At 44.5% G+C, this 9,776-nt stretch overlaps 1 long non-coding RNA gene across 7 annotated transcripts; it reads left to right on the top strand.

The window, feature by feature from the left end:
- Nucleotides 1-1,458: 1,458 nt before the first annotated feature.
- LOC123071443 (uncharacterized) lies at nt 1,459-7,338 on the top strand. 7 transcript variants are annotated; one of them, XR_006434322.1, is made up of 10 exons: nt 1,461-2,097; nt 2,178-2,234; nt 2,640-2,708; nt 3,276-3,340; nt 3,449-3,520; nt 3,920-4,208; nt 4,297-5,142; nt 6,300-6,367; nt 6,461-6,516; nt 6,752-7,338. It is a non-coding gene; the product is annotated as an uncharacterized lncRNA (long non-coding RNA). The 7 variants fall into 7 exon arrangements; XR_006434320.1 differs by having other exon boundaries at nt 1,459-2,097; nt 3,923-5,142; XR_006434324.1 differs by having other exon boundaries at nt 1,460-2,097; nt 3,276-3,520; nt 3,923-4,208.
- Nucleotides 7,339-9,776: the final 2,438 nt, after the last annotated feature.

Here is a 9,776-nt window from a genome sequence, read left to right as displayed (position 1 = left end):
AATTGCCGCGACTTGGGCGGTGGTCGACTGGCGAGCCACCGCGTGCCTCACCCACCGCTGAAGCCTCGACCGACCGGAGCGCTTACGCCGGCGGGAAGCTGGGAGGGAGGATGACACAAAAACCGGCCGATACTGGGTCGACGGTTGCCGCAGAAGGACGCCGCGGACGCACGCTCGAAAGTGCATAGCCCCGCGGACTGGGAGCGCGTCGACGTCGAGCGGAGCCTCCTGCAGCCAGGCAGAGTCGTCGGCGACGAACGTGAGCGCGCCGAGACGGATCTCGCGGCCCTCAACCAAAACTCCACCTGAAACCATGATGATGGGAATCAGGAAAAATTGCAACTTCTCCAATAAGTCGCTAAGACACCTGCCCCACGGTGGGCGCCAACTGTCGTGGTTCTAAGTCTGACAGTAGTGTAGGGGGGTACTAAGGAGAGGCAAGATCCTAGCTATGGAGTAGTTGTGCACACAAGAGTTTTACGAGTTCAGGCCCTTCTCGGAGGAAGTAACAGCCCTACGTCTCGGAGCCCGGAGGCGGTCGACTGGATTATATGTGTGAGAGTTACAGGGGTGCGAACCCTTCTGCCAGTGGAGGGGGTGGCTTATATAGAGGATGCCAAGACCCCAGCCAGCCCACGTAGCGGAGGGTTTAAAGTACATTAAGGCCATGCATTACTGGTAACGCCTTACATAAAGTATCATCATGACCATAAAGACTACTTAATTACAGACCGTTTGGATACAGAGTAGATCTTGAACTCCTGGTGGTCGAGTGAGTCTTCATGGTCGAGTGTCTTCAAGTTCGTCGAGTGTCTTCCAGTCAGTCGAGTGGAGTCCCTCTAGGTCGACTGGAAGATGGCTTCTTCTAAAGATGTCCTAGGGGAGGGTACCTTGGACAGGTCCATGACCCTACCCCAGGTACATGACTTCATCACTCACACGACCATATTATCCTTTGGTCAGATGACCATAGATGATGTTCTTGGCAGTTGAATTCAGTTGAATGAACCTCTTGACATTAGCAGCAGTGACACATTCACTGACCTTGGGAATGCCATTCTTGATGACATACCAGAGGTCGACGTCAATGGCTTCAAGATGCATACGCATCTTATTCTTCAAGTAGGGGTAATCAGTGCCTTCAAAGACAGGGCACGCAACGGAGACCTTGATTATCCCTGTAGTCGACATAGCTAAAACTCCAGGTGGTTAAACTGAATCACACAGAACAAGGGAGCACCTTGCTCTGATACCAATTGAAAGAGCTAGTTATCGACTAGGGGGGGGGGTGAATAGGCGATTTTTATGAAAGTCTTCAAAACACGAGGGCTTTGAAGACAAACAGTAGCAATGAACCTATTGATATGCAGCGGAAGGTAGACTACACTAGCCAAGCCATAGTCAAATAAGCAATCTAACTTATAAAAGATGAAAGGGGTGCTAGACGCAACCGATGCCTCGAGAGCACGGCGTCACGCGAGGCGAAAAGACCACCGCGGCGCAGTGCACCGCACTCGACGTGCAGGCCCCGCACCCGTACGCTTTCTCCTCCAGCGAATCGAGCGGGCAGCGAGCGAACGCTCCCCACGCGCACGAACCCTAGCCGCCGCTCTCCTCTCCTGCGACCCCCAACCACCACCGCTCTTCTCTCCTGTGCCTCGTCTCCCAACCACCCAACCCAAACTCCGGCGGCCTCCTCTCCCTCCAGCGCCGCTGCTCCAGCCTCACCTTCCTTCCTCTCCAAAGGAAGGGAAGGGAAGGGAAGGGATGGGGAGGGGAGGGAAGGCCCCAGATCGAGCGGAGCGACGCCCAGATCCGCAGCGGCACCGGCACCAGCGCGCCGTCGCGCCGTCGTCCACCTGGTCCTCGAGGAAGGCCATGGATGGGGGCGGAACCCTAGCCGGCGACTCCTTTTCGTGGCCGCCAAATCCTTGCCTGGAGCTGCACCGTCATCCATCTCTCTACATGTTTCTCGATTCACTGCCGCTGCGCGCTGTGCTTCTGGATCACGTGCAAGTCATTGCCATTGGAGAGCAGGGGTGGCTTGGTATTTATGGTGGGCATGGAGCAGAGGAGGATGAGAGGGGTGGCCATGAGGTAAGGAGCAGCAAGGTCTCATCTTCTTCCCCAGTTTTTACTCCTTGATTTATGGGTTTTTTCTAAACACATGTGTGCAGACCTGAGAGAAAAGGAGAAGGGGATGAATCTTGAGGAAGATCTTGGTGAAGAAAAAGGTGATCTCTCTCTCTCTCTCTCTCTGTCTGTATCTCTCTTTCTCTCAAGGTAGTCATGTTCATTTGTTCTACACGGTGCTATGTTATTTTGGTGTGCCAGAGAGTAGTTATTGTCAGAAGATTGCATCCTTCATGTGCTACATATGTCTTCTTCTTTAAACAATGCTCTTCAATTTCTGGATTTGGTGCAAGTTCAAGGTCATGTTTTTACACCCTAATTGGTTATATTTTGTACACCAACTTGTTCGTTTAGTGGTGGTTTTGTTACCTGGTTTAATTTTCTTCTGTTGGCATACTCATTGAATTTTTACGACAGTAAATGATCTATTTTAGTCCACTTTCATCGTTTTGTATTGCTGCTATTTCTGATGGGATATTCAGGAGTTGTGGACACATATTATGTAGGTGTTCCTAATGGCAACGGTGGTATAATCAGCAATGAGGAAAAAGGAACTGCGATTGGATTTGTACTAGGTATATTCCTCATCTCTCTCAGTTCATGGTCCAATCATCACCCTGATGTAACTGCTTCTTCGCAACTGATTGTTTAGATTCTTGTTAGGCTGACCACTAATTAAACTATTTGTCCCCTTGTTATAGCTAATCATAGTAATATCTTGTGATCAGCCGGCTACTACGTAGGGTGGCAACCACACATGATAGTGAATGGAATCTAATCCATAGTAAAGTTAGTGCTAAAGTGTAGGTGTCTATATTCAGGTTCAGTACACTTGAGCAATTTTGTCAGGATATGTAGCTAAAATTTCCAGTTTTTCCTTTCATAGTTGCAGCAGTTTTTCTGTACCAATTGCTTCCTCTTATTAGTAATTTCACGTTAGAGGAGAAGGTTTAGTTTACTTTTCTTAGGTTTTGAATTCCACAAACTTTGGTATGTGCATTTGGGCTTGTGAAGTTTGACAAAGCAAGCGAGGCAAACAAAACTACTGCACCAGAAGAACCTGTGCTCCAGTGTGACGAAGCAGCCAGGCTGTATATACACATCTTTGCTTCCTGATCTGTTTTGTCACCCTTGATGGTCAGGCTGATGCTTCTTCGCTTGATGCTGAAGAAAAGGATGATCATATTAAGATCCCCAAGAACAACAGGTGCTACATCTTCTCTTGTATCTTTATCTGTGTACTTTAAATTCACATGGACAGTCGAATTGTCTGTATATACACACCTTGAAATTAAGAAACTCTGGTGGTGCAAAGGGAGTTAGGACAGGGAAGAAATCAGAGCAGTGACTGCTTTGCACTAGCTATACAGGGATCGAAAGCCTATAGGTATAGCAATAAATTCCCCTCTGATGCTCAAGTTAAATTTCCTTGTTGAAGATATGGCTGGAAGTTATGTTTTGAATTTGATTCTATAAACTACAGGCAATTTTGCGTATTAATCTCTTCATTTTTTTCCTACTACACTTGCCTAAATTGAGATAAGCCGGCTCAAACTGTAGGCGGTATTCTTTGAAGTTCTTCCTACATCTACATGTTGCACAAAATATTGGATCTTTGTAGTGCGTCTCATCAGTAGAGATTACATAGTAGGCAGTAGGGACACCATAATATACTATCTTCTTACTTTAGGATTTTCTTTTAGAACATATAAGTACATTCAGTAATATGTGTCTTGTTTTAATTTGTCCGTGGTGACTGTGTAAGTATTCTCTGCTTTATCGCCAGCAGGAGTAGGAGGAGATAGGGAGGATGAGGAAGGAGACAAGCAGGAGGAAGAGAGATTCTTGGGGATTTGCTCGCCTTATGGACTCGCTATAAACATGTGCTTGTTGTGCTACTCATGCTTTTTATCTTACCATCATCTCCAATAGTGTCGAGTTCCTATTGTTTGGCCTTGTCTTAGGATCGAAGGAACATTCAAATTCTGATGTTTGCTGAAAATATAATGTAATTTGCCCATGAATAGTCTTGATTCAGCCCAGAGAAAATATGAATGGTTTGGGTTTCATCCTATGTAAGTATTATTATTTGTGATATACTGATATAGGCTGCTTCTACTACAGCTTGTCTTCTCCAGCTACTTATTTTCTCCTGTATTCCAGATCCTGTTGCAGTTTACTTGGCCCTATGCCTGGTGTGCTCACTTTCGTCTTGCCAAGGTTCCATCTTCCTCCTTCGGCATTCTTTTCTTTTGCTCATTTCATATGTAGTATTTTACTGAACTGTGTGTGTTTCGTGCTTGTGTCCTTTCTTCCTTGTTAGTGTTACTTATTGTTGCCTGTTGACTTTATACCTTGTGTGCCGCTTATCATTGTCTCATTGTTTAGTTTTTGTTCTGCCAGAAAAGGGTACATCTATATAATGAATATATGTTGATTCTACAAAGCAACATGTATTTTGATATGTGTTCAAGGAAAAATGCCGAATCTACCTGTTCTTATCCATCCAAAGGTTGTGATGTACTTTGTCAACCAATGGATTATTACAAATTTGACCTTCTCAATATGGTGTTCATTTCCATGTGCAGAAATAGATTGTATCATGCTTTGTTATAGATTCTGTAGGTCTGCTCTGTACCAAGAACCTGCAGATTTCAATATTGCTATGTGCATATAAGCTTCATTAATTTGTTGGGCATTAACCTCAGTCACATATTAAACATGGATGGTAGTGATTTCTTTTTAAAGCATTTATCATTTCGAAATTACGTCCTTCATAGCTTGATTAAAGGTCTAGATAAGTAAGGTTTATCTCTACACTATCTTCTGCCTGTTATATTTTCCCTATAAACCTCACCCTACCCGCTATTCTGGGGCATCCGCGGCGCTTGCATGATTTCGCTTGAACGATTCACGGAGCCTGCACTTGGGTGTGATGCACGGGAGGCTGCGCTTCGCCTCTTCCTCGCTCAGCAACAGGAGCATTTGCAGTGGGGTGGTGCGGCCCAGGTAGCCCATCAGCAACTTTCATAGTGATATTGTTATTTTCCCTTGAATGTGATTTTTTTAAGATGGATTAAAACGGGTACAGGTGGAAGTTATGTGCAAGTTGCCCAGTAAGTGTTGTTGCAATGACTTACTCAAAGTGGGATTTCTTTTTTTGCTTCCTGTAGTCAGAGCCTTGTTCTTGACGATTCGCTAATTATTTTCTTACATTTTCCTTGCTTGCCATCATGCCATGATTCGAAATTTAGTTGTCAGGCTAGGTAAAGCACGCTGAGACTACCAAAAAGGATTACGTGTGCTGTCATCATGCATTTGCACCTCTAAACTTAGTTTGTTGACTAAGTTGTGTAGTTCCCTTTTGCCGAAGAATGTTCTGGACTAGATAGCCAGCTTGCTGTTGCTGTTTGTAACTTTTCAGTCGGGCTCTTTTGTTAAAGCGAAAACCATATATATGAAATGTGCGCGGTGGTTTGTAGGACTTCATAGGTGTTGTACTAAAATTCAGTTTTAATGGAGTTCAGTTCAGTGATGTTCTAGACTAGATATCATTCAAAAAATGGCCACACGTGGATGTAGGGTCATAAAAGAGTCCGGGAAGAGGGAGGTACCTTGGTAGATTGCCCAGGGGCATTGGCAATGTAAGCGACAGGGCACCCCTCTGCCAGCCTTGCTCATTCACACTTCTTTTTTGTTTGGGAGGGGTGGGTTGCAATCTGGGCCGGGCGGGACACTGGAAACTGTGAGCAAAAAGTTAATCCGACCCGAGCTCCAAATGAAATTAGATGATTTTCCCAAAACTACTGTATGAAGCAAAAACAAGCATGTACATGAGTCAACCAGACAATGGACAAAAATCCGGCCTGAACCGAAATAAAAAACAGATGTCTGTTGATTAGACACTCCATAATACATGCCAGGAATGTGTTTTCATATTGTTCATTTTGTGGATATTTGATATAAGCGTAATTGTATGCCGATATTTGGCTTGGTACTCCATTGTATAACTAATATAACTGAGTTTTTCAGAGAAGGTCAGACTATGCCTTGCCTACACATATCTAATATATTTATCTTGATATTGCAGAAGATTTTGTTTTATTCTTATATCTATGCTTGATCTGTTGTATAGGCTGATATAGGTCTTGCAATGTACATGTCAGGGACAGAAGTTGCTAAAGAAAGCTCCGACATTATAATCTTAGATGATGACCTCACATCTATTGTGAAGGTTAGTGTCTTCTACGTTTTTTGGAACAGATCTTTGTTATGAAGGATAACCGTTCTCACCAATCATGATGGGAGTTTTTTATCGGATGTACAGGGTCATTGGAATGGACCAAGTTATGAATGTTCGTGAAATGCGATACTAGAATCTTTGTACGTCAACACTCTTTGATGCTTATCTTGATGATTTTTCCTCTGTTCTACATACATTTGTGTTGTTAACTCACTTTCATGTTCTTGATTGGCATGTAATCATCTTAGAAAAAGTTATTTGAGCTGAGGGCGTTGAATAGAGTAATAAAAGCTGCTTCCTTGGAGAGTTTTTTGTGCAGAGTGATGCATGCATAATATTATCCTCATTATGTTCTCTTTGCATGTTCTATTGTAGGAAGCGGGTGCTATCAAGATCATGCCAAAGGCAGAGCGTGCCAAAGGCGACGCTCATTCCCGTTCTTAGTGAGATGCGTTTACTCGATGCAAAGTATGAGCATTGCAGACTCTGGCGAGCTGTTGAAGGTCGACGAGGAGGGCGCCGCCACCACCGTCATCAGGCTAGTCCACATCCACGCGCTGCTTGGCGTCACTAGGTCACCGGCACAACTCCTCACGCCCAGGTCGTTCAACATTTTCTTTCGCTTTTGGTGCGTCACATCTAGAGTCTTTCTTTCCCATTTTACCGTGTTTGCATGGTAAGATGTTTGGTTGGATTTGAAGGTTCGTAGACTTGGATCCAAAGCTTCAAGCTCTTGTAGAAATTAGAACTGAGGGCCTTTTAAAATGAGTCCTGCATAATAATGTTGTTCAGTGGGATGCATAATTTTTGTTTGTATTGATGTACTGATTTCATCATCATATGACTACAATGAAGAAGCTGTGTGTATAAATATTACTAACTGATGATACTTTGCATCAGTGATTTCAATTCTGTTGGCGCTCCTTCACATTGCTTGTGAATGTGAGGCTTAAAAGTTTCAACCCTGTGCAATGTGCTTCTCGGGTGTGGATTTGTGTTTGACTAATTAATGATTCTGTTAATACTGATATGTCCTTGTACATTATATGGGTATTGCATTGCTTGTAGTTATAGTAAGTGGAAATTTTTCTCATATGTTTCAATATGTGCCTGAATAATATTAATGTACACTCTTTCAATACATGGCTTACTCTTGGCCTTTGCGCCATTGGCGCAACTGGTCATCTAGTGAAGAGAAAGCACGAAGACTATCAACAACTAGGTAGTAAGGATCAGGATGGAAGTTAGTATGAAGCCAAACGACAATAGTGTTCACATAGTGAAGACAATCAGATCATGAAAGGAGGCAATGACTTCATGAAGACAAACTATAAGTAAAGAGAGGTAAAGGATAGAACCAATTGCTTGGAGAGGACAAGGATTTGTTGGACCAGTTCTAGTTGCTGTGATAACTGCGCGTCTGGTTAGGGAGGCTGAGATTCAACTCAGAAGACCGCGTCTTCATCTTATTCCCCTTGAGCTAAGGACACTTAGTCCTCACCCAATAACTCTGATAAGTCTTCAAGGTAGACTTCCAAACCTTCACAGACTTTGTTCACCAGCAATCCACAATGACTCTCTTGGATGCTCAGAACACGACTCCTAACCGACTGGAGGATTCACAGTCCTCAAGTGTAACAAGTCTTCAGATCACGCGGACAGAAAGACTTCAGTGATGCCTAACACTCTTTGGCTCTGGGTGTTTTGGGCTTTGTCCTCACAAGGATTTCTCTCTCAAATGCTTTGGAGGTGGGTTGCTCTCAAACGACAAAAGTCATGCACAAACTCTGAGCAGCCACCAATTTATGGTGTAGGGGGTGGGCTATTTATAGCTAGGAGGCAACTTGACCTGATTTGTCCAAAATGACCCTCGGTCACTAAGGAACTGACACGTGTCCAATAGTCAGATTTCAAACACGCGCGGCAGCTTGACTTGGGCTACAAGTAAAGCTGACTCATCCAGCTCTGGATAAGATTTGCTCTCATTGTCTTCGCTTGAAGACATAGGATTTGGTTGAGCATCACTTCAGTCACTCTGACTTTGTTCACTTGGACCCGACTTAACAGTACGGTGGTTCCTATGACTCAATAAGAAGAAAAGGAAACTACGAAACAACTATGTCTTCGCACTCCATAGTCTTCAAGTGAATAGCTTCACACGTCATAATCTTTCTCGTGAATGTCTTCACGAACCACCATTGTCTTCAATGTCTTCACACATTTTTAGGGGTCATCTCTGGTAGGTAAACTGAATCAATGAGGGACACTGATGGTGTCCGGGACCAGGGGATACTCACCACGTCGTATCCCGATCAGTTGGATTGGGCCGAGGGACCCCCATGGCCATATACTCATAGGCCAGTTCAGACAGCTGCCGCATACAAGGAAGATTCCACAAGAATTGGTGATCAAGACAAGGACTCCTCGCCCATCGACGTATTCGGCTAGGACTCTTGTTATCCTAGGCCTCTAGTGCATTATATAAACCAGGGCCAGGCTAGTCGATCGAATATAACAACAATCATAATCATAGGCTAGCTTCTAGGGTTAGCCTCTACGATCTCGTGGTAGATCAACTCTTGTAATACTCATATCATCAAGATCAATGAAGCATGAAGTAGGGTATTACCTCCATAGAGAGGGCCCCAACCTAGGTAAACATCGTGTCCCCCGCTGTCGGTGTCAAAACTGGCGGATCTCGGGTAGGGGGTCCCGAACTGTGCGTCTAAGGCTAATGGTAACAGGAGGCGGGGGACACGATGTTTACCCAGGTTTGGGCCCTCTCTATGGAGGTAATACCCTACTTCCTGCTTGATTGATCTTGATGATATGAGTATTACAAGAGTTGATCTACCACGAGATCGTAGAGGCTAACCCTAGAAGCTAGCAAATCATTATGATTGTTCTTGTCCTACGGACTAAACCCTCCAGTTTATATAGACACCGGAGGGGGCTAGGGTTACACAAAGTCGGTTACAGAGAAGGAAATCTACATATCCGAATCGCCAAGCTTGCCTTCCACGCAAAGGAGAGTCCCATCCGGACACGGGACGAAGTCTTCTATCTTGTATCTTCATAGTCCAACAGTCCGGCTAAAGTATATAGTCCGGCTGTCCGAGGACCCCTTAATCCAGGACTCCCTCAGTAGCCCCTGAACCAGGCTTCAATGATGATTGAGTCTGGCGCGCAGATTGTTTTCGGCATTGCAAGGTGGGTTCCTTCTCCGAATACAAAGTGGATCTTGAACACAAGAATCGTGTCCGGCTCTGCAAAATGAATTCCACATACCACCGTAGAGAGTATAATATTTCACGAATCTAATCTGCTGACAACTTCTTCATAACGTGACATCACACCGCAGCTCGGTTATTATCCGAACCGTTTTATCAGCCTGCCACGA

The sequence above is a fragment of the Triticum aestivum genome, chromosome 3B (genome assembly GCF_018294505.1).
Source record: "Triticum aestivum cultivar Chinese Spring chromosome 3B, IWGSC CS RefSeq v2.1, whole genome shotgun sequence".
Classification (NCBI taxonomy): domain Eukaryota; kingdom Viridiplantae; phylum Streptophyta; class Magnoliopsida; order Poales; family Poaceae; genus Triticum; species Triticum aestivum.
Note: the sequence above shows the minus strand (reverse complement) of the source record. Positions and strands in the feature narration are given on the sequence as shown.